Source organism: Zalophus californianus, chromosome 10 (assembly GCF_009762305.2).
Source record: "Zalophus californianus isolate mZalCal1 chromosome 10, mZalCal1.pri.v2, whole genome shotgun sequence".
NCBI classification, from domain to species: domain Eukaryota; kingdom Metazoa; phylum Chordata; class Mammalia; order Carnivora; family Otariidae; genus Zalophus; species Zalophus californianus.
Genome location: NC_045604.1, coordinates 13,091,942 through 13,117,052, shown reverse-complemented (window position 1 = coordinate 13,117,052; position 25,111 = coordinate 13,091,942).

The following is a 25,111-nucleotide window of genomic DNA, read 5'->3' as shown; positions in this document are numbered from 1 at the left end:
ACATCAATATCAATGGGCAACTACATACATGTTCACACAAGGGTAAAGGCTATGTCAAACATCTACAAATTTGTATGTATAATTATTTCTATGCAGCATATAGCAGCTACCTTATTTTCCCTAAATATGAAGTTCTTTCAGAAATGAAGGTTTTTCTTATGTTCCCCATGATACACACATAGAAAACAGTACAGAATTTTCATGACACTGTTTCATGACATTATACATATACATATGTGTGTGTGTGTAATTGAAATTATGTGTGTTTCTAACCACAGTTATTTCCATAAAACTGGACATAAGTTTTCAAAAGATAAGTTTTCCCTTGAAATTTTAAATTTTAACTTCTTAGCTGTAATCATGTATTTGTTTCAGAAAAAAAGCACCTTTCCTTTTAAATAAACAAATATTACCTATATCATCTTAGGTCTGTGAGGTTTTAGGGAGGCATTTACTACATAGATTCGGAATGAGGTGGTATCCTTTATGTCAGATGACTTAACGATTTTATAACTCAACAGTAATGCCCAAGGTCAAATAGCCTCACTACAGTTCATTTAAGCACATACTTTTTTAAAAAATTAGTGTAGCATGAAGTTGGACGCTTATGTTACATCATAGACAAAATTAACTCAAAATAGATCAAAGGCCTAAACATAATAGCTAAACCACAAAATTCTACAAAAAAAAAAAAAAGAAAGAAAACATAGGGGAAAGCTTCATGACATTTCATTTGGCAATGGATTCTTGCACATAACATCAAAAACATAGGCAATAAAGTCAAATATAGATAAATTGGACTATATAAAAATTAAAATCTTCTGTACATCAAAGGACATAGTCAACAATGTGAAAAGGCAACCTATGGAATAGGAGAAAATATGTGCTAAGTATATATCTCAGAAGCAGTTAATATTACAATATATAAAGAGCAGCAACTCAACAACAATAACAAAGAATAAAATTGGACAAAGGGCTTAAAGTAGACATTTCTCAGAGAAGATCTACAAATGGTCAACAAACACACGAAAAGATACTTAGCATCACTAGTCATTCGGGAAATGCAAATCAAAAGTGAGTAATCACTGCATACCCAGTAAAATGACTACTATCGAAAACGAAACAAGTGTTGGAAAGGATGTGAAGAAATTGGACCCTTTGTGCATTGTTGGTGCAAATGTAAAATGGTGCAGCTGCTGTGGAAAACAGTATGACAGTTCCCCAGAAAATTAAAAATAGAAGTACTTTATGATCCAGCAATTCTCCTTCTGAATATATATCCAAAAGAATTGGAGAGCAGGGTCTCAGATGTTTGTACATTCACGTTTGTAGTGGCATTATTTACAGTAGCCAAAAGATGAGGCAACTCAAATATCTCTTGATGGATGGATAGATAAACAAAATGTGGGATATATGTAAAATGGAATATTAAAAGGAAGAAAATTCTAACATATGCTACAACCTGGATAACCTTGAGGACATTATACTAAGTAAAATAAGTCAGTCATAAAACAACAAATACTGTATGATTCCTCTTCAGTGAGGCATCTGGGATAATCAAACTCGCAAAACAAAACAGAATTGTAGTCTTCCTCGGGGGTGGGAGAGAGGGTGATGGGGTGGTGTTTAGTGGATGTATAGGTTCACTGCAAAGTGAAAAAGTTCTGGAGATGGGTTGCACAACAATGTGTATATACTTAACACTATTGAGCCCTAAAAATGGTTAAGATGGTAAATGTTACATTATTTTACTGCACTTTTTTTAAACCAGTGTAACAAAATGTAATCAGATATAGTGAAAAAATGCTTTCCAAGGGAGTGATAGTCTCTGCCTATAACTACTGCTGTATGTAGGGGGACAGAGGCTGTGATAAACATTCCAAAGAAGAGACATGGTGTGTTTTGGGGTAAAGCAGAAAAGGATACAGTGGGAAAAAACCTATCACCTCCGGGGTCAGTTAAACTAGGGTTTGACCATACTGAGCCAAGGTTGCTGAACATTCTGGTTCCCGGGGCCTCTATGTTAAGGAGAGGCAAATACATAAGCCTTATAAGGTTGTTTTGAAGATGAATTGATATGAGTTTGCTGAGTTCCCAATACACAGCCTAGAAAAAAAAGTACTAATATAGCATTGCTATTACTGTAATCATTACTTTCTTCAAATCAAAATGGTTTTGCTTCAAATCAAAATTGTATTGAACTTTTGGAGTGCCTGGGTGGCTCGGTTAAGCATCCAACTCTTGATTTCAGCTCAGGTCATGATCTCAGGGTCACGAGATTGAGCCCCACGTCAGGCCCCCTGCGCAGCAGTCTGCTTCTCTCCCTCTCCCTCTGCCCCTACCCCTCTGCCCCTACCCCGCTCGCATGCATGCACTCTCTCTATGAGATAAATAAATATTTTTTTGAAGATTTAATTTATTTATTTGACAGAGAGAGACACAGCAAGAGAGCTAACACAAGAAAGGGGAGTGCGAGAGGGAGAAGCCGGCCTCCCGCGGAGCAGGGAGCCCAATGCGATGCGGGGCTTGATCCCAGGACCCCGGGATCACAACCTGAGCTGAAGGCAGACGCTTAGCGACAGAGCCACCCAGGCGCCCCTAAGTAAATCTTTAAAAAATTGTTTTGAACTTTGGAAAAGAAAGTAATAATATACCAGAACTTATATTTAGTAGATAGAATTTTATGCATAAGTTATTGAACCAATAAATTAGTGATGAGTCTAAAAAAGTATAAATCCATCTCTGTTAGATAACTTCCTTAAATAATAGTTTCTTTCCCTAATCAAATAAACAATACTCACAGAAGAGTCCTACATTTACTTATGCACAAAGGATAAACTGAAAATAATCAGAAATGTTATAAATCTTAAGTTAGTGAACATTGGAAGTTATAAAAAATGACAATAAAAATCTTCACATTAAACTAGAAAAAAGTGATTTCTCCTCTGTAACTGTTCAGAACTCAACTCCATGGTCTTTCTTTCCTGCCCACTGCATGAAAGAGCCAGAGACATCAGTCATCTTCTTCCTGTAGAATTCTTACTAATTATTTAAATATCTTTTATTAGGTTCCTTTGTAAAAGATAACATTTGATTACTGAACTGGTATTTGTATCAGGGACACTGGCTGACTGCCTATTGTGGAGTCTCTAAGAGAAGGTGTATTTGCAAATACATCATGGATACTGTAATATCCAGCCTCTAGTTGGGAGGGAAAAAGAGAGTTGTATCTTTTCTGGATGTGTTTAAGATTACTCATTTCTTTATTCTTGGGCTTGATAAAAATAAGAATGTGATAAGATCAAAGTCACTCAAAAGGATTTTTTTAAAGCATTAATTTTTCACACTGGCTTTCTCTGTAGTTCTTATGTAATGTAACACAAGATCTCTCATTTGTATACATCATAATTCACTTTAACAAAGATGTCCTGAGGAAAAGATTAATTTAATTAAAATGCTATGGGGGCATGACTGCTAAACATATGGTTTTAGATGGCTGACAAGACACTTTGCAGAGGTTGAAATAACCACACCATTAAATCACACATTGACTGATGTATTTGCTCGTGACGACATCTGTAAGCAAAAATGTAAACATCTGAAAACATAAAGGTGACATTCTTGAAACACAAAACTTCTTTCACTGAGAATGTACACTTTCTAAAGTTAATACTGAGGCATCTTTGATTACTACCAGACCACACTGAATGAGAAAGTGAAGTTGTCAAGCCAAGCCTTTGTTTACAGAGCATAATCTGATTACCTAAGGATCAGTGTGGGGAAAGAGGCCAGGATCTGACTTGATATCAATGCACTTTTAATATTTCAGACAATCTATTTTACACTCAGCCTTGGAGTGTGTGACTTGACCAAAAATGTTTTTGCAGAGCAGCCCAGAAATCAAGCTTGCCATCACTACTATGTATGTGTACACATAGCACATTCACAGATAAAATTACCTACTTCCTACATGGTTTTCTAAGACATATTCATTATGTGTGTGAGCCTCTGAATTCAAGTAGAGTCTTGGCATCAGGAAGACTTCTCAAAGCCAATACGGAGATTCAGTGCACCATGCTTGTTTTATATATGAAATGCCAGTATTTAATAAAGTTCCTGCCTACCTTCTGCACACTTAGGTAGGGAGCCAAGAGAATAGGTTGACATTGGGAAGTCCCATTATCAGGGAAAAGACCAAGTCATGGCTCTAGGGTTCAACGTTTGTTTGGACTTTCAACAATATTGTTTTCATTATAGTGAGCTTAAATCAGCATTAGCGACCTTTCTATCAAAGAAATTAGTTCTTATGCGAATGGCCTATAAATAAAATTGCTATATGGTGGCATAATAGGAGCATATAATGAAACTTGATTTCCAGCCAAACAAACATATGGGCATTAAAAATTAAAAAAAGGAAAATGTGCACTATATGGGTCCCATGTGGGATGATGGAAGTCATCCACTAACATGTGTGTCTGGATTCTATCCATTTAGGAGCACAAGATTCTTTCAGGCAGGGGACTACTCTTACTGTCTAGGGGTGTTAGATGTGAGAAGATGTGGTTTCCTGTGGGGAGAAAAAAGAGTGAGACAAAGTTTTCAACAGCTACCACAGTTTTGTTCAACATATTTTATTGGATAATGGGATACTAAGACTCAAGACATAGGCAGTATTAACAATTACAGCATTTGCTGTTACCTCAAAGCAAATAATGATGCCTCTGTTTTGAATGAAGGCCTACAAATACCTGCATGGTTTTAGTTATCTACATGAGACCCCCTTTTAATTTCCTACATTCACTTATAGAAATTCATTCGTTTGTTCATTCAAAACCTTTATCGAATACCTACCATTAAGACAATCTCCTAATAAATAAAAAAAATCACTTTATGTATCTCCACCAAAACAGTCCATTCATTCATATAACCCTAGTAACAATACCTAGTAACATATACCACCAAGCTTCCCTAGTCTTCTGTGATAGTGTAAAGTACCAAAATAATGAACTGAATTGTAGTTGAATAATCCACTTGAACTTTCTGTGAACTTTAAAATCAGTGAAATGCCACTTGAATATAGGAGAAAGCACTTAGTTTTTTTCTTTTAACACCTAAAACTACATGGGTTCACAGAAAATGCTGTATAGAAAGTAATGCTGTGTTAACTGAGTATTTTGAACATAGAGGAAATTAGTGGCTAAAGCAACATAAAAAAATTGGGTCAGCACAAATGAATATGTACACCCATTGGAAATTCCCTACTTCAATTGAGGTTAAGAAAATTTTGAGTGAGATATTATGCTACATAAATCATCAGTGGAATAAAATACATATTTTATAAGCTTCAAATTTCATTAGTTTATATTTTCTTTCCAGTACAACAGAAAAATTATCTTTTTTTTTTCAAGTAACATTATTTTGGGGATTTTATTGACCACACTGAAGCTCTTTTTTTTTTTTTTTTCCCCAAGCTGTAGCTCTTAACAAAGCCTCAGACCTTATGTGTGGGAGAAAAAAGTGGTAGGGAGAAGTTTACTACAATTACCAAAGATTTTGTCAACACATTTTATTAGATAATGGGATACTGTGCTTCACCACATTGGCAGTATTAGTAATTACAACATATGGCTTTTTTTCGGAGCAGTGGTGATGTCTCCATTTTATATAGGATTATATTAGTTATCTTATGGCTGGGTTCAGTTTGACCGTAAACTTTCTTCTACTCTTTTCTCTGCCTTCTCTCCTCCCTTTGGTTTCTCTGTCTTTCCCCCCCCGCCGCCCCAAGTTTCAGCTTAGACTTCCCTTCCTTCAGGAAATAATATTTTTCAGTGTAGAAAAAGGATTTTGTCATGGAAGTATGTTTGTGACTTGCAATATGGAGTGTGCGTGCGTGTGTTTTCTTATGCTAGTACATGTAATGATCTTAAAATGATAAAGTCTAAACTTAAAAGTGAGATTTACATATTATATTCCAATTTATAGCCAAACTAAATGTGACAGAATATAAACTCCTGACAAGTTGGGATTATAATGGAAATCCTGGCAATTCTTCAAGTATGCTTCTAGAATACATCATAATATTTTAACTCTTCATACTTAGGCCCAGAATAAAGTTAAATTACAGCATTTTCCCCACAGGCATTTAATCCAGTAATTATAATTAAATCTGTTCAGTTGCTCATTTTGATATGATCATTGGGCTTTTCCTTACTCACCAGACAGTAATTAATGGATTGCAAAAGATTCATTAAGATAAAATATTTTTAACTGGGGCAAAGAAAAGGGTCACAATTTTTCCACTATCATTAAGCACTTGTCAAACAATGACTCCAAATGGGAAATGAAAATTTGATGTATGATGAAATCTTTAGGTCCTGGTTTTGAAACATATGAAAAAATATAAACTGGATTCTTAGCAGACTACACAATAGTTGTGTCTTTGTATGGTTTTCATAATGCAGTTGTAAAAGGATCACTGCTGGAAAACTCTGATATTACCAGTTCCTTTGTATATCTTTCCGGACCTAAGAATTGGCAGTGTTAGTAAATTAGTGAAATGTGCCATGGAAACAGCCTAGAGGAAATAGAATTTATAAATGTGTGCATATTGAAGCTACGTGTTTTTAAAAAAAGCATAGAAAAACCCTTAGAATTATCAAGGCATAACTTTAAAATGAAACTGTTCATGGCATAATGGTAGACCTAGGGTTTTACACAATTTTAAAAGATTTTCTGTGAAATGTATCAGAGTAAAAATTCCCTGGATAGTGGCACAACTATGACCCAGATGCTTAAGCTGGGAGATGTTCCTTAAGTGTATTTGCATATAGACTAATTATTGTTTTCATTTAGGGTTATTTGAAAACATTGTTAAAATATAAACAGAACTGTAATATCAAAATGGAAATTAAGTGAAAATAACTTTCCCTCCCTATGATTTTAAATTATAGAATCCAAATTCCCCAAACTGAATATTTCAGAAGTAAGTTCTTATAAATGTTACTGTTTTCCAATTAATTGTGTTTAATAGTTCAAGTAATATTTATTGGATACAGAGAGAAAACTGAATTGACCCCCAAGAACTTAAAAAAAATGGGTAGTCTTTTGTGGTAAGACTGCCTAGATGTTTCAAATCTGTTCTCCCTTCCTGTTCATAAAAGATTACATAATCCTCCCGCAATGAAACGTGGGCACCAATGACATTCATCACTTCTAGGCCTGATCCTTAGAATGTGCCTTAAGATCTTTCATGATGTTTTCCCTGTTGACATGACTGGCAGTGAAGATATCCATGATGGTAAACCACAAAGATAGGAGAATCCTGGATCCCTGAGTTTCCACTTAGAGGAAAACCACCAAGGAGAACTCATCGAACCTATATAAGACTATGACACAAAGTGATAAGTATGATTTTATTGTATTATCCATTGAGGTTTGGAGATAGTTGATTATAACAGCCTAGTTTTAATTACCTTAACATAGACAGAAAAGTTTGTATTGGATGGAGTTCATGGTGAAACAAAAACCTAAATTATAGGGCATTGGTATAGCAGATGGACATGAGCTCTGCAGAAACAAAGCAGACTGTATGGCTAGAAATTTGGAGGCTTCTTGAGCTGTAAAATCCAGTTACATTTAGAACCCAAAGAATAAAAGATGGGACTTTTGAACCACATTGGTTCAGTAAAACTTTTCCATTTCATAAGGTGACTAATAACTGTCAATGGAAGAGACCATCACTTACTACCTGAAACAAATAAGCAAACAAAGCCCTGAATTTATTGCTTATTAGCAGAGAAGAGCTATGTTTGTAGGATATATATGGTCCATGAGCAGAGACTGGCCTCAGATACATAGGATTTGGGGAAGCCAGGAACTGGCAGGCTTTCAGAAACAGAAGGTGAAGATTGATCTATCTTTAGTTGTAAAATGAGTAAGACTGTTGTTGACTGGCGTTCAGAGGGTGTGCACTGGAGGAGGGTGCTGTTGATTGGATTTCAAAGTATGATTACAGATGCAAAGTTGTCATTGATTAAGTAGGATGGATTTAAAACCAGTGCAAGTTATTACTCCTTGCTATGGCCAGAAAACAATTCATCTTTCCTTAGGGGATTAGGAACTTTTTATTTTCGGGCTAAGATGAAATTTTTAAAATATGGTTTTCTCACCCATGGTTTTCCATAGTTCTAAAATAATCACTATTAAGTTGAGAGACAACGGCATCAGAAAGAGGAAGTAAAGTAAAACAATCTAAAGACTTTATCTAGAAATGAACATTAGGTATGCTTACTGACAAGTTCCACTGAACTAGGACTAACTGGATATAGGTCAAATAGGTCAAAAGCCTACTAAGTTTTTTTTTAAGTTAAATTAATTAAGTTAATTAATTAATTAAGTTAAATTAATTTTTTTATTATTATGTTCAATTAGCCAGCATATAGTACATTATTAGTTTTTGATATAGTGTTAAATGATTCATTAGTTGTGAATAACACCCAGCTCTGGGCCAGAGATTCCCACATGGCCATGTTTGCTCTGACTCTCTAAAGAGAAGCCTACTAAGTTTTTGAAGGAACTGGATTGCCAGAGAACCATGAACATAGACTTGCATCAACCCTAGGCTTCCCCCAAAGTCCACTTCCAATAAGTCCAAGGAGAAAAAATAGACTACAAAGAACATACTGGAGAGCAGAGCCAGGGGCCATGGAGAACAACAGACAAAGCACCCCCTTCCGGAGAATGGAAGCAGGGTCTATTCAGAGAACTTTGAGTAGGGACTTTCACAATGCCTGCCTTGCTGGATTTCGTCACTGCTATGGAATAATAATTGTCATGTGCCTTCTACTCTTTCTTTTCCTGAGTGGAAGATTTTAATTATGGTTTGCCTGTCCCTGCTCCATCACTATACACTGGTTGAGGGCATGTAGTCCCCATAAAATCTATCTGTAAAAACTATTAGAGAATAGGGGCACCTGGGTGGCTTCAGTCATTAAGCATCTGCCTTTGGCTCAGGTCATGATCCCAGGGTCTGGGGATCGAGCCCCACATCGGGCTCTCTGCTCAGTGGGAAGCCTGCTTCTTCCTCTCCCACTCCCCCTGCTTGTGTTTCTGCTCTCGATGTCTCTCTCTCTGTCAAATAAATAAACAAAATCTTAAGAAAAAAACTATTAGAGAATAATACTGTAGAAAAAAATATGAATACACCCATGAGAAAGAAGAGGGATATATAACAATACATTAAGGAAATAAATCAGTAAGGATTTATTATTAAAACTAAGTATTGATGTAAAAGCAAATTAACATAGTTCTCAAATTAAAATCTCATGATTTTCACGTTATTTAGAGATGGACAAGTAGCAGTGGAAATTAAAAGGGAATTTAGCAGAACAATTTTTTGTTGCATTTACAGTTTTTCTCCATCAGGCCTGCAGTTCGGGACTTTATACTGTGGAAGCATCTAGTTCCATGTGGACTAAGGAGCACCAGTGTGCCTCAGACCAGACATCTGCAGGTGGTGCTAGACCAGCTGTGCCACATTTCAGTCCTCTTTACAAAAACAATCAGGGACAGAGAAGAGAATTGATGGGATGGAGTGCTGGCCTCTTGGATTCACATACTTTGACTACAGGCTTTTTGCTCCCTAAACATGTGGTCCCGAGATGGATCTATATTTGTTAATTACATGTGTTCTGATTATAGCTTTAGATTTTAGAGAGGTAAAAATTGGCTTTATCCACTGCTGTGAACCGAATGTTTATAACCTCCCCGCCCCAGATTCATATGTTGGAATCCAAATCCCCCATGTGGTGGGATTTGGAAGTGAGGCCTTTGGGGGCTAATTAGGTTTAGATGAGTTAATGAAGGTGGAGCCCCACAATTGGGTTAGTGTCCTCACAAGAAAAGAAAGAGATCAGACCTCTCTCTGTGTCTGCCTCTCTGTTTCTCTGTACCTCTGTCCATCTCTGTCTGTCTCTCTGTCTCTCTTATGTGAGGATAAAGCAAGAAAGCAGCCAGTCAGCCATAAGCCAGGAAGAGGGATCTCAACAGAATCTGCCCATGCTGGCATCCTAAACCTGGACTTCTAACCCCTAGAACTGTAAAGAATAAACTTTTGTCTGAAGACACCTATGGCCTAAACTATAGAATTTGTTACAACAGCCCAAGCTAACCAAATACCCATGGAAGGCTGATGGATTTTATTTACAAACAAATTAAAATTAATGGAAATGTTTGGTTTTTTTGATTAGAGCAAAGAAACAACACTAAAATTTTTGCAAACCCAGAAGCAAAGGAGAAAGAAGATTGAAAAGCCTGATGTCTGGAACACTTGTCTCTAGGAATCAACTTTGATCATAAAATGAATGAGGCATAGAGTGTCTTAAGACATTTACTTCTGTGGTGCCTAGGTGGTACAGTTGGTTAAGCCTCTGACTCTTGGCTTCAGCTCAGGTTGTGATGTCAGGGTCTTGAGCTGGAGCCCCAAGTCAGGCTCCGGGCTCAGTGTGGAGTCTGCTTGAGTTTCTGTCTCTCCCTCTGTCTGCCTCCTATCCCCCCCGACTCTCTCTCTCAAATAAATAAATAAATAAATCTTTTTAAAAAAGGACTTATACTTCCATCTTACTATCAGAAAGGCTCAATGAAGCAGTTGAATGAAAGCATAATAAAGGAAGACCAGCTTCATTAAGCTAGAAGAAGGAGATTTCCTTAGGAGAAATGTTGAGATTTGAGGCCAATGAGGCAGATATAACAAAGAAAATGAGATCTGATAGTATGGGCTAAAATTTTGGAAAGGGAAAACATACCCAGGTGTAGCTACTTAAAAAAAAAAAAAAAATGTTGGAAGGGAGAAGACAGATTTCAGTGACTCATACATCAGAAAGAATGAATCAAGACTCAAATAAGAGGGGCGGAGCAAGATGGCAGAGGAGTAGGAGACCTGGATTTCGTCTGGTCTCAGGAATTCAGCTGAATAGGGATCAAACCATTCTCAACACCTACGAACTCAACAGGAGACCGAAGAAGAGAGTATCAACAACTCTCTGAACAGAGAAGCGACCACTTACTGGAAGGTAGGACCTGCGGAGAAGTGAATCCGAGGCGATATTCGGGAGGATAGACGGTGGGGGCGGGGGCCTCCGTCCGCGGCTTCTGGCAAGTGATAGAGCCACGGAGCACAAAATCGGAACTTTTAGAAGTCGGCTCTGCTGAGGGACGTCGCTCCAGTGGCTAAGTGGGGGGTGGAACCCTCGCGGGACAGTGTGGTCTCAGGACCCTCGGGGTCACAGAAAGACTGGGGGTGCCTGAGTGCGGCAGAGCTCCCAGGTATCGGAGCGGGGAAGCCGGCTGCAGAGACAGAGCCGAGGCGCGGGCTCTCAGCTCAGGGTTGCCATAAACTGTGATCCGCAGCACAGTTGGGGCACTGCTCCTCCAGCAGGGACCCAACAAGCGGCAGAGCCAGGGAGACTCCCCTTCTTCCCCCAGGAGGAGCGGCGCGGGAGCGCACCGCAGGGATCTGCTGGGTTTGGAGACTCCACACAGGGTCGGGAGCCAGAGATAGAAACGCTCGGTCACAGGCCGGGTGAGCGCGGAGTGCGGCCGGAGACCGGGGACACGGGAGTGACTACTTTTCTCTGGGGGCTCACTGAGGAGCGGGGCCCCGAGGTCTCAGCTCCTCCGGGTGGAGACTGGGAGGCCACCATTTTCACCCTGGTCCTCCAAAGCTGTACCAGAGCTTGCAGGGAACAAAAGCTCCTGAGAGCAAACCCCAGCAGCTTGCTTAGCCTGGACCGGCAAGGGTGGGGCAATTTCGCCTCCAGCAAAGACATTTGGGAACCACGGCAACAGGCCCCTCCCCCAGAAGATCAGCACGAGCAGCCAAAAAGCCAAGACCAAGTTTACCGATCAAGGAGAACGGGAGAACTCCAGCGCTAGGGGAATACTGCACATAGAATTCATGGCTTTTTTTACCATGATTCATTAGTTTTTCAAAGTTAATTTTTTAACTGTTTTTTTTATTTTTCTTTTTCCCTTTTTCAACCAACATCTTATCAATCCCTTTTAAAAAAAAACATTTTTTATTTTTCATTTTTAGAGTCATATTTTATCCCTTCATAGTAGTTACCCTTATTTCTGGCATATATATATATAAGTTGTTCTCGCTTTAAAATTTTGAGATACGGTTTCTTCTCACAGATCAAAATATACCCTAAATCACTAGTGTATGGCTTTCTTCTAGTCTCCTGCCTGATCACATTCTCTCCCTTTTTTTTCTTTTTTTTTTAAATCTTCTTCTTTCTGTTTTCAAACAACTTCTTATCAATTCCTTTTATAAAATCTTTTATAATTTTCATCTTTACAGTCATCTTCCATCCCTTCATTGTATCAACCCTTATTTTGTACATATATAAGTCTTTTGTCCTTTAAAATATTAGGAGGCACTTTTTTCTAACAGACCAAAATACACCCAAAATCTAGTGTGTGGCACTCATCTATGCACTAGCCTGATCATATTTGATCATGTTCTGGGGGGTTTTTTTGTATTGTTCTGTTTTTGTTTTTATCTTTTTCTTTTTTTTTTTTCCTTTCTTTTCTCTTTCTTTTTTCTTTCTTTCCCTTTCTTTTCCCCTGCTTTCAGGTCTTTTCTGATTTGTATAGAGTATATTTGCTGGGGACGTTGTTAACGTGTTAGTGTTTTGTTCTCTCCTTCATCTATTCTCCTCTGGACAAAATGACAAGATGAAAAAAATCACCTCAGCAAAAAGAACAAGAGGTAGTACCATCAGCCAGGGACCTACTCAATAGGGACATTAGTACGATGTCAGATCTAGAGTTCAGAATCATGACTTTAAAGATACTAGCTGGGCTTGAAAAAAGCATGGAAGTTATTAGAAAAACCCTTTCTGGAGAAATAAAAGAACTAAAATCTAACCAAGTTGAAATCAAAAAGGCTATTAATGAGGTGCAATCAAAAATGGGGGCACTAACTGCTAGGATAAATGAGGCAGAAGAGAGAATCAGCAATATAGAAGACCGAATGATGGAAAATAAAGAGGCTGAGAAAAAGAGAGAGAAACAACTACAGGATCACGAGGGCAGAATTCGAGAGAGAAGAGATATGATAAGATGAAACAACATTAGAATAATTGGGATCCCAGAAGAAGAAGAAAGAGAGAGAGGAGCAGAACGTATATTGGAGCAAATAATAGCAGAGAACTTCCTTAATGTGAGGAAGGAAACAGGCATCAAAATCCAGGAGGCACAGAGGACCCCTCTCAAAATCAATAAAAATAGGTCAACACCCCGACATCTAATAGTAAAACTTACGAGTCTCAGAGACAAAGAGAAAATCCAGAAAGCAGCTCAGGAGAAGAGATATGTAACCTACAATGGTAGATATCTTAGATTGGCAACAGACCTATCCACAGAGACCTGGCAGGCCAGAAAGGACTGCCATGGGATCTTCAGAGCACTAAATGAGAAATATATGCAGCCAAGAATACTATATCCAGCTAGACTGTCATTGAAAATAGAAGGAGAGATAAAAAGCTCCCAGGACAAACAAAAACTAAAGGAATTTGCACACATGAAACCAGCCCTCCAAGAAATATTGAAAGGGATCCTCTAAGCAAAGAGAGAGCCTAAAAGCAGCATAGATCAGAAAGGAACACAGACAATATACAGTAACAGTCACCGTACAGGCAATACAATGGCACTAAATTCATACCTTTCAATAATTACCCTGAATGTAAATGGGCTAAATGCCCCAATCAAAAGACACAGGCTATCAGATTGGATTAAAAAACAAGACTCATCAATATGCTGTCTGCAAGAGACTCATTTTAGACCCAAAGACACCCCCAGATTGAAAGTGAGGGGGTGGAAAACCATTGACCATGCTAATGGACACCAAATGAAAGCTGGGGTGGCAATCCTTATATCAGACAAATTAGATTTTAAAACAAAGACTGTAATAAGAGATGAAGAAGGACACTATATCCTACTTAAAGGGTCTATCCAACAAGAAGATCTAACAATTGTAAATATCTATGCCCCTAACATGGGAGCAGCCAATTATATAAGGCAATTAATAACAAAAGCAAAGAAACACATTGACAACAATACAATAATAGTGGGGGACTTCAACACCCCCCTGACTGAAATGGACAGATCATCTAAGCAAAAGATCAACAAGGAGATAAAGACTTTAAATGACACACTGGACCAAATGGACTTCACAGACATATTCAGAACATTCCATCCCAAAGCAACGGAATACACATTCTTCTCTAGTGCCCATGGAACATTCTCCAGAATTGATCACATCCTGGGTCACAAATCAGGTCTCAACCGGTACCAAAAGATTGGGATCATTCCCTGCATATTGTCAGACCACAATGCTTTGAAACTAGAACTCAATCACAAGAGGAAAGTCGGAAAGAACTCAAATACATGGAGGCTAAAGAGCATCCTAATAAAGAATGAATGGGTCAACCAGGAAATTAAAGAAGAATTTAAAAAATTCATGGAAACCAATGAAAATGAAAACACAACTGTTCAAAATCTTTGGGATACAGCAAAGGCAGTCCTGAGAGGAAGGTATATAGAAATACAAGCCTTTCTCAAGAAACAAGAATGGTCTCAAATACACAACCTAACCCTACACCTAAAGGAGCTGGAGAAAGAACAGCAAATAAAGCCTAAATCCAGCAGGAGAAGACAAATAATAAAGATCAGAGCAGAAATCAATGAAATAGAAACCAAAAGAACAGTAGAACAGATCAACGAAACTAGGAGCTGGTTCTTTGAAAGAATTAACAAGATTGATAAACCCCCGGCCAGACTTATCAAAAAGAAAAGAGAAATGACCCAAATCAACAAAATCATGAATGAAATAGGAGAGATCACAACCAACACCAAAGAAATACACACAATTATAAGAACATATTTTGAGCAACTCTATGCCAGCAAATTAGATAACCTGGAAGAAATGGGTGCATTCCTAGAGATGTATCAACTACCAAAATTGAACCAGGAAGAAATAGAACACCTGAACAGACCTATAACCACTAAGGAAATGGAAGCAGTCATCAAAAATCTCCCAACAAACAAAAGCCCAGGGCCAGATGGCTTCCCAGGGGAATTCTATCAGATATTTAAAGAAGAATTAATACCTATTCTCCTGAAACTCTTCCAAAAAATAGAAATGGAAGGAAAACTTCCACACTCATTTTATGAGGCCAGCATTACCTTGGTCCCAAAACCAGACAAAGACCCCATCAAAAAGGAGAATTACAGACCAATATCCGTGATGAACATAGATGCAAAAATTCTCACCAAAATACTAGCCAATAGGATCCAACAGTACATTAAAAGGATTATTCACCATGACCAAGTGGGATTTATCCCTGGGCTGCAGTGCTGGTTCAACATCCGCAAATCAATCAATGTGATACAATACATTAACAAAAGAAAGAACAAGAATCATAGGATCCTCTCAATAGATGCAGAAAAAGCATTTGACAAAGTATAGCATCCTTTCTTGATCAAAACTCTTCAGAGTATAGGGATAGAGGGTACATACCTCAATATCATAAAAGCCATCTATGAAAAACCTACAGTGAATATCATTCTCAATGGGGAAAAGCTGAGAGCTTTTCCCCTAAGGTCGGGAAGGCGGCAGGGATGTCCACTATCACCACTGCTATTCAACATAGTATTAGAAGTCCTAGCCACAGCAATCAGACAACAAAAAGAAATCAAAGCATCCAAATCGGCAAAGAGGAAGTCAAACTCTCACTCTTTGCAGATGATATGATACTGTATGTGGAAAACCCAAAAGACTCCACCCCAAAACTGCTAGAACTCATACAGGAATTCAGTAAAGTAGCAGGATATAAAATCAATGCACAGAAATCAGTGGCATTCCTATACACCAACAACAAGACAGAAGAAAGAGAAATTAAGGAGTCGATCCCATTTACAATTGCACCCAAAACCATAAGATACCTAGGAATAAATTTAACCAAAGAGGCAAAGGATCTGTACTCAGAAAACTATAAAATACTCATGAAAGAAATTGAAGAAGACACAGAGAAATGGAAAAATGTTCCATGCTCATGGATTGGAAGAACAAACATTGTGAAGATGTCAATGCTACCTAGAGCAATCTACACATTCCATGCGATCCCCATCAAAATACCAACCACTTTTTTCAAAGAAATGGAACAAATAATCCTAAAATTTGTATGGAACCAGAAGAGACCCCGAATAGCCAGAGGAATATTGAAAAAGAAAAGCAAAGCTGGCGGCATCACAATTCCAGACTTCCAGCTCTAATACAAAGCTGTCATCATCAAGACAGTATGGTACTGGCACACAAACAGACACATAGATCAATGGAACAGAATCGAGAGCCCAGAAATGGACCCTCAACTCTATGGTCAACTCATCTTTGACAAAGCAGGAAAGAATGTCCAATGGAAAAAAGACAGTCTCTTCAACAAATGGTGTTGGGAAAATTGGACAGCCACATGCAGAAGAATGAAACTGGACCATTTCCTTACACCACACACAAAAATAGACTCAAAAAAGTTGAAAGACCTAAACATGAGTCAGGAGTCCATCAAAATCCTCAAGGAAAACACAGGTAGCAACCTCTTCGACCTCAGCCGCAACAACTTCTTCCTAGAAACATCGCCAAAGGCAAGGGAAGCAAGGGCAAAAATGAACTGTTGAGATTTCATCAAGATAAAAAGCTTTTGCACAGCAAAAGAAACAGTCCACAAAACCAAAAGACAACCAACAGAATGGGAGAAAATATTTGCAAATGACAGATCAGATAAAGGGCTAGTATCCAAAATCCATAAAGAACTTATCAAACTCAACACCCAAAGAACAAATAATCCAATCAAGAAATGGGCAGAAGACATGAACAGACATTTTTTCAAAGAAGACATCCAAATGGCCAACAGACACATGAAAAAGTGCTCAACATCGCTCGGCATCAGGGAAATCCAAATCAAAACCTCAATGAGATACCACCTCACACCAGTCAGAATGGCTAAAATTAACAAGTCAGGAAATGACAGATGTTGGCGGGGATGCAGAGAAAGGGGAACCCTCCTATACTGTTAGTGGAAATGCAAGCTGGTGCAACCACTCTAGAAAACAGTATGGAGGTTCCTCAAACAGTTGAAAATAAAGCTACCATATGATCCATCAATTGCACTACTGGGTATTTACCCCAAAGATACAAATATAGGTATCCGAAGGGGTACGTGCACCCCAATGTTTATAGCAGCAATGTACCACAATAGCCAAACTGTGGAAAGAGCCAAGATGTCCATCGACAGATGAATGGATAAAGAAGTGGTATATATACACAATGGAATATTATGCAGCTATAAAAAGGAATGAGATCTTGCCATTTGCAACGATGTGGATGGAACTGGAGGGTGTTATGCTGAGTGAAACAAGTCAATCAGAGAAAGACATGTATCATATGATCTCACTGATATGAGGAATTCTTAATCTCAGGAAACAAATTGAGAGTTGCTGGAATGGTGGGGGGTGGGAGGGATGGGGTGGCTGGGTGATAGACATTGGGGAGGGTATGTGCTATGGTGAGCGCTGTGAATTGCGCAAGACTGTTGAATCACAGACCTGTACCTCTGAAACAAATAAAGGAACATATGTTAAGAAAAAAGAAAAAGAAGAAGATAGTAGGAGGGGAAGAATGAAGGGGAGTAAGTCAGAGGGGGAGACGAACCATGAGAGATGATGGACTCTGAAAAACAAACTGAGGTTTCTAGAGGGGAGGAGGATGGGGGGATGGATTAACCTGGTGATGGGTATTAAAGAGGGCACGTTCTGCATGGAGCACTGGGTGTTATGCACAAACAATGAATCATGGAACACTACATCAAAAACTAATGATGTAATGTATGGTGATTAACATAACCATAAAAAATTTAAAAAAAGAATGATGTAATGTATGGTGATTAACATAACATAATGAAAAAAATAAAAGTTGTTCTTAGAAAAAAAAAAAAAAAGACTCAAAGAAATCTTCCAGAGGGAGACTGGCAAGATCTCAGAGATCAGATTGAAAAAAATTCCCCTAGAGGAACCATAATCAGGAAGCTATTGATATGGATCCTTATAAAGTTACTGATAGAGTAAATAAGTGCATTTGGAAAACCAGCCCTTGAAGATTAAGCATTATTAAGGGACCTTTGTGGTGACATGGTGATAGTAAGGGGGAAGCAGTTACTGCTTATGCCTCCAAAGAAACATGCCCAATAAAAAACATAAAGGAAGGCACAGGGAAGTAAAAACATTACAAGGAAAGCCAGGCAGGGTAGTGATTAACAGAGTGGGTCTAGGTTAGAAGTGGATCTGGTGGAAGGATACCTCCTGAGTAGAATTACCCAACTTCTGCCATTAATGTAGTATGAATTATTTAAGCCCTGGAAAATTCGAAATTGGAGAAGCAATCCTGCCCATGGATCACATGGTAGAGGGATAGGTCCTGATAGGTGAGGCCTCAAAAGCATCGAAAGTTCTTCCAGTGAGAAATGTGGGGCGGGGGATTCTCCAGCTCATACATTTTCTGTGGAGAAAATGTTCCTGAGAGTCTTATTTTACTGTTCCTACAATTCCATACAGAGGCCACTAAAACAACCGTGAAAGGTTTATTTGCCATAAATGTAATATTCATTCATTCATTTAAGTTTAGATCTTGAGAGAGCTCTTCAGTATCACATTACAGTTTCAGAATTACAGGCTTAAATAAGGTGCAATCAAGTTACAACTTGGAAGCATTTGAATTCACTGGGTAGAGAGGATTAACATCCCAGGATGTTTTAGGTTGCTCAGCTTCTGGAGTCCTAAAGGAACTTCAACTATGCTCAGCTGTAGATGCTGAGGTAATCCCAGTCTACCCAGGCACTGGAGTGACAGTGATAAATCGGGGGGCGATGTTTTTCAGATTTAATGATTGTGAGCTTACATGTCACTGCATTTTAGCTTAGAGCAAGGACATTTTTATTTTAATTATTCCCTGTAGATCTGATAACAACATAAACTTTATACTCAAATTTGAGGCATCTCTACATTGATTGACTGTAGAACTAGAAAATCCATTATTGCATCATCTTGTTTTATGCATTGGCTCTGGTGAGCTATATTGAACTACATATCTCAACATAATTTGAAATAGGGAATAAAGATAGAGTGCGCATCCCAGGATAGAACCAGGTTTGGAGATAGTTTGTTTAATACAAACTTTGACCCATGTCAGCACTCTCTGGTAACAAAATCTAGACTGCATAAACAAGAGGGGTTAGAGCTTCATGAGGACAGGAGGGGGGACTGTCATGATGAAGTGTGTGTGTGTGTGTGTGTGTGTGTGTGTGTGTGTGTGTGTGTGTGTGTGTGGTGGAGTGGTGGCTAGCCATACCTCTGGTTTATTTTAGGTTTAATGGTTAAGAAACGAAAGTGCCAGGGAATGTTCAGAAGGAACTGCTTTTCTCTCTGCATCCTGGTTCTGTAAAACACTTCTGTTAGCCTAACAGTGTGGCAGCTTGCCCATCTCTTATCTGCTCCTGAAGGAAGCTTGAGTGATCTGATTGATGGATGACATCCATGGTCAGTATTTGGCAATTGAATGGAACTTATCCACTAACAGCGGAGAGCCCCAAATCAACTTGAGGCAGGAATTCTACTCTAGATCTGGATGTTTCCGTAGGCAGGCTAGCCCAAGGTCTTGAGTTGAAATGGAGAAGCAAGTCCCTTTCATCAAGCGATCTAAAGTCATGTTATCCAATTGGCCTTATCAGGAATAAAGCTGATATTTTCATCTCCATCTGGGTCTGATTTCTTAAATGTATCTGAACGTGAGAGGGGCAGAAAAGAGTATTATTTACTGCTTTCCTGAACATCTACCCTCCTCCCTATGAATCCTGTGTTACTGCCTCGGCTTGGGAAGACTGACACCAAAATTCCCTTCCCTTATGCAAACAGATGCCTAACTTACAAGTAGGCTTAACCCTAAGTTTCATTTTTCATAAAGTGAGGCACACCTAGGTCAGAATCCTGGGTCCATTGCGATGTGAGCATGCGCACAGTAAACCATCTTCCCTGAACTTGTTTTCTCTCTAACAAGACTATATTGATTATTAAATGAGACCTATTAAAAAAAAGCAGCTAGTAGCAGGCCCAGTACAATAGATGTTCAACAATAGATTATCCTTTTTAGTATTAATGATAACTTCTTTTTTTTAATTTTTTATTGTTATGTTAATCACCATACATTACATCATTAGTTCTATTAATGATAACTTCTTAAGCAAAAGCAAATTTTTGAGATAATGTGTCACAGTTTCTAGGACATCATAGTTGGTAAATATTAATTCCTTTCAGTTCAGTGTTTGCCCCTCAAGAATGAGTAATAGAATCCAAACTAAAGAAGTTCTGCTTTATTTGTTAAATAAAAAAGTGCAATGTAAAAAATCTCATAAAGGAACATCTGTCAAGTGAAAGTCATACGGTCTTTACTTGGGAAAGTTCTAGTTTGTGCTCCATTATTTATGGGACAGGTTTAAGATCATGTTGGGTGGCCCAGCTGTTCCTTCTGTGCATTAGAAATGTCGGGCACCGCGTACTTCTTAAATCCAAAAGCAATAGCTCTTTCCCTTATGATCTAGCTCAAGATGGAGTTAGAGTTGGTTGGACAAAAAGTTGAGTAGGGCCATAAACAAAAGCTGGGCTTTCCTTCTTCCAGTTTGCATGCTTTCTGTGGTTTATAGTGTGATTGGTAACCAGGAAATCTCCATATAACCAGCTCATTGCATCTGGGTTAAGATGTATGCAAAATTATAAACATTGGCAACAGCCTCAGCTGAGAAGAGGTACCATGTTTATTCAAGAATATGGCATGATAGTAATCCAACTTCTGGCATATGATTTATTTTTTAGGCCAAAAAATCAAATGACCCACATTAGAAGGTTTTTATTGAAGCCTCAGGCATGTAGTGCTTATTTGATTTTTAGAAGAAATCAAGGAGACATGTAGGTGAGTAAAGGGGAGAAAGTCTAGAGAGGGTTAAAAAAAAAAACCTCTTGTTAACATGAAATCAATTTTAGAAATTTTTTTTCAGTCTTTGAAAGAGTGATATTACTGGACCAAATGATATTCTCTCCATAAAGAAAACACTATACCACTTCTCAAAGTAATTCTTAATATGCATCTAAAGTTTCATTGTCAAAGAGTCAAATTTTCCAAATCAGAGAAAAGTATTACTTCATGGTTCCCAAGTTTCCAATCACTTACCATATGAAACCTTGAAGTTTAAGAGTCAAATGCTCCAAGTGAAAAGCATCTGTTTGATGTCGGCAAGGTCTCTGACAAATTCAGTGTTAAAAGACTCTTTGTGCTGCTCTTTGAAAATATATCACTTTATAATAAATCTCTGGGCTCTGACACACTCAGTGATGAGGTTTGCCTTATAGACTTATGCAAGAGGATCTGTTTGCTCCCCCTCCCTTGCTCTCCATGAGGTGAGAGTGAATTCAAAAATCTAAATTAACAGACGGCTTCATGTTTAGGTGCTGACCTAAGTATCTGTATTTTCTTTACATTCAGAACGCACATTCTCACAAGAATGAAAGCCCCTGGCCTATCCAGCTTCAAGTTTCTTCTCCATTTTTGGAAAAGAAGATACCAAATTGTAAAACATGCAAGGAATTCAAGCTGCTGAAATGTTAACAATGGAAGTTGCTGAGCCCACATCATTATGGCACATGGATTTGGACATTGTTTGTGTGATTATTTCAGCCACTGTGGTGGCTGGTCGATTTTGCACGAAGAAATTCAATGTAAAATATTCGATTTTGTGGTTGCTTCAGGGCATGAAGGCCACAGTAAAAATGGGTATTTTACTCAATGATGAAGAGTATTGTGATTGTGAATTAAATACCTAAAAGTAACACACTTCTTGGGGCACCTGGGTGGCTCAGTCGTTAAGCGTCTGCCTTCAGCTCAGGTCATTGTCCCAGGGTCCTGGGATCGAGCCCCGCATCGGGTTCCCCGCTCCGCGGGAAGACTGCTTCTCCCTCTCCCACTCTCCCTGCTTGTGTTCCCTCTCTTGCTGAGCCTCTGTCAAATAAATAAAATCTTAAAAAAAAAAAGTAACACTTCTTTTTTTTTTACGGTTTTATTCTTTCTTATTTGAGAGCGAGCGAGAGAGAGAGAGAGAGAGAGAGAGAGAGAATGCACGTGAATGGGGGAGGGGCAGAGGGAGGAGGAAAGGAGGAGGGAAAGAATCCCAAGCAGATTCCCTGCTGAGCATGAGCCAGATTCGAGGCTTGATCCGACAACCCTTAGATCATGACCTGAGCGAAAATCAAGAGTTGAACTGAGTAACCTACTGAGCCACCCAGGTACCCCAAAAGTAACACACTTCTTTGGGAAAATTGTATGATCATTCTAGAACCTTTAGATAACACAGATAAGCACAAAGGAAGTGAATCCTTCAGCTAGAAATAACCACTTTAGCATATATTGATTTCTCCTATATGCGCGCATGCGCGCTCACACACACAAGCATTTATGTGGGTGTCTTTAAAAAAACAAAACAGACACCTTCGCATATTGTTCAAAGTAGTAGTTTTGTCAGATAATGTCAGGAACATCTTTCAGTTTCCCTCTGCGTGGTACGTGTGTGTCTACACACACGTATGTTCATTTTAATGGTTGCATCATATTCCATTATATGGATAGTCACAATGAAACCATCACCCAGCCAAATAATTAGATGATCACCAATAACTTATGTATACCATCAGGTTTCTTACATATTTCATTCCCTTTCCCTCCCACCAAAAGAAACCACTATCATGAGGTTTCTGGGCTTACATCTATCTCATTTTCTTGCGTTAAAAAAAAAAAAAAAACTACACATACTCACACACATGCTCATGAGCAGGTTCAACATGTAGCTTATTTTTTCTGGTATCTGGCCTTTATAAAAATGAGATCATCTTATTTGTGGTCTTTCTTGTATCACCTAACATTACTAATGTTTTTAAGATTCATCCATATTACTGAGTGTAATTCATCCTATATAATATATTCCATGTGTTAAAAATACCACTATTTATATGCATTCTGCTGTTGATAGACATTTGAGTTGTTAAGGGATCTGTGTGTGTGCGTTGCTCTTATGAGCACTACTGACATGAATATCCTTGTGCATGTCTCCTGATACATGCGCAAAAATATCTATTGTGATCCAGAAAATACCAGATCATAAATTATGCTAACATTTGGCTATTCAATAAAATGTCCATTTTTTTCCTGAAGTGAGTTGTACCCATTTCTACTCCCATCCAAAGTACATACAAGTGCATGAAAGTCGTGGTTGCTGCACATTCTCGCCCACACTGGACGTTTTTTGTTTTTGTTTTTGTTTTTTCATTTTAGCTATTCTTATTGGGGGTGTAGTGGTACGGCGTCGGGCTTTAACTAAGATTCATCTTGTGACTAGTGAAGCTAAGCACCTATTCATATGCTTATTGGACTTTTGGATATTTTCTTCTGTAAAACGTCTGCTCATATCTTTTACCCATTTTCTACTGGCTTCATACTCCGTTTATTTAACTGTAGGAATGTAATAACACATTCTGAGTTTGCTATTGAATAAATTGGTGGCAAATATTTTCTCCCATCCTCTGATTTACCATCCCATTCATTTTATGGTATCTTTTGATGAACAGAAACTCTTAATTTAAATTTAGTCCAACTTGTTATATGTTCCTGTTATAGCTAGCATGTTTTGTGTAGTACCAACTGTGTTTAAGAAATATATTTGCCTACTCCAAAGTCACAAAGATATCTTCCTATGTTCACTTCTGAAAGTTTAGCTGTATTATCCTTTATAGTTAGATCTACATTTTATCTAAAATTGATTTTTGTGTATAGTGCAGGATTCAAGATTCACATTTTTTCCATATAAATATTCAATTTACATAGCATCATTGATTGAAATAACTATGCTTTCCCAGCAATCCCCTGATACCCTTGTCATAATCTGGTGACCATATATATGTGAGTCCGTTTCCTTCTGTTCTATTGGTCTATTGTCACATCAGTGGCTCAAAATATTAATGTTATTTTATAATCGGTCTTGAGGTCTGGTAGTAGTAGTCTTCCAGCTTTGTATTTATTCTTATAGTTAGACTTGACTATTGCAGCCCTTTGAATTTCCTTATAAACTTTAGAATCACCATGTCAGTATCCAAAAAAGAAGTTGACATTTTGACTGGAATTGTAGTTCAATTTGGGGAGAACAGATATCATTACGATGACTTTTGCTATTAATGAACATGGTATTCTTCCAACTATTTAGGATTACCCTAGGATTACCCTCGATGATGTTTTGGATTTGTTTAATTTTTTTTAATTTTTAATGTAGAGGTCATGTATATTTTTATTATATTTATTCAGAGATGTAAACTGTCTTTTGATGTAAATGTAGTTTTTAAATTTTATTTTGTATTTGTTTTTTGCTAGTATATAGAAATATAATTTGTTTTTATTGCTCTGGTATAAAGCAAACTTGCAAATATCACTCATTAATTCTAATAGTTTGGTTGTACATCATTTGGGTTTTCTATGTTTAAAATGATTTTGTCTCCAAAAATTGCAATTTTATTCCTTCTTCAATTCTTATGCCTTTCATTTCTTTTCTTGTCTATTGCACTGAGGAAAACCTCTAATTCAATGTCAAATAGAAGTGACAAGAGTAGACAACCTGTCTCCATTCCCAATATCAAGGGGGAAATCTTTCAATAAATAACAAGTAAATATGATATAGATATTTTGTAGATAACCTTCATCAAATTAAAGAAGCTTCCTCCTAGTCCAGATTCTAAGAGTGTTTATCATGAATGGATGTTAAATATTATTTTTCTATCTATAAAGGTGATAAAAATGAAAGAAAATCCACATGATTTTCCTCCCCTTTTTTCTTAACATAACAAATAACATTGAGTTTTGAATTGAAATCCCATTTGGTCATGATGTGCTATTCTTTTTATGTATTGCTAGATT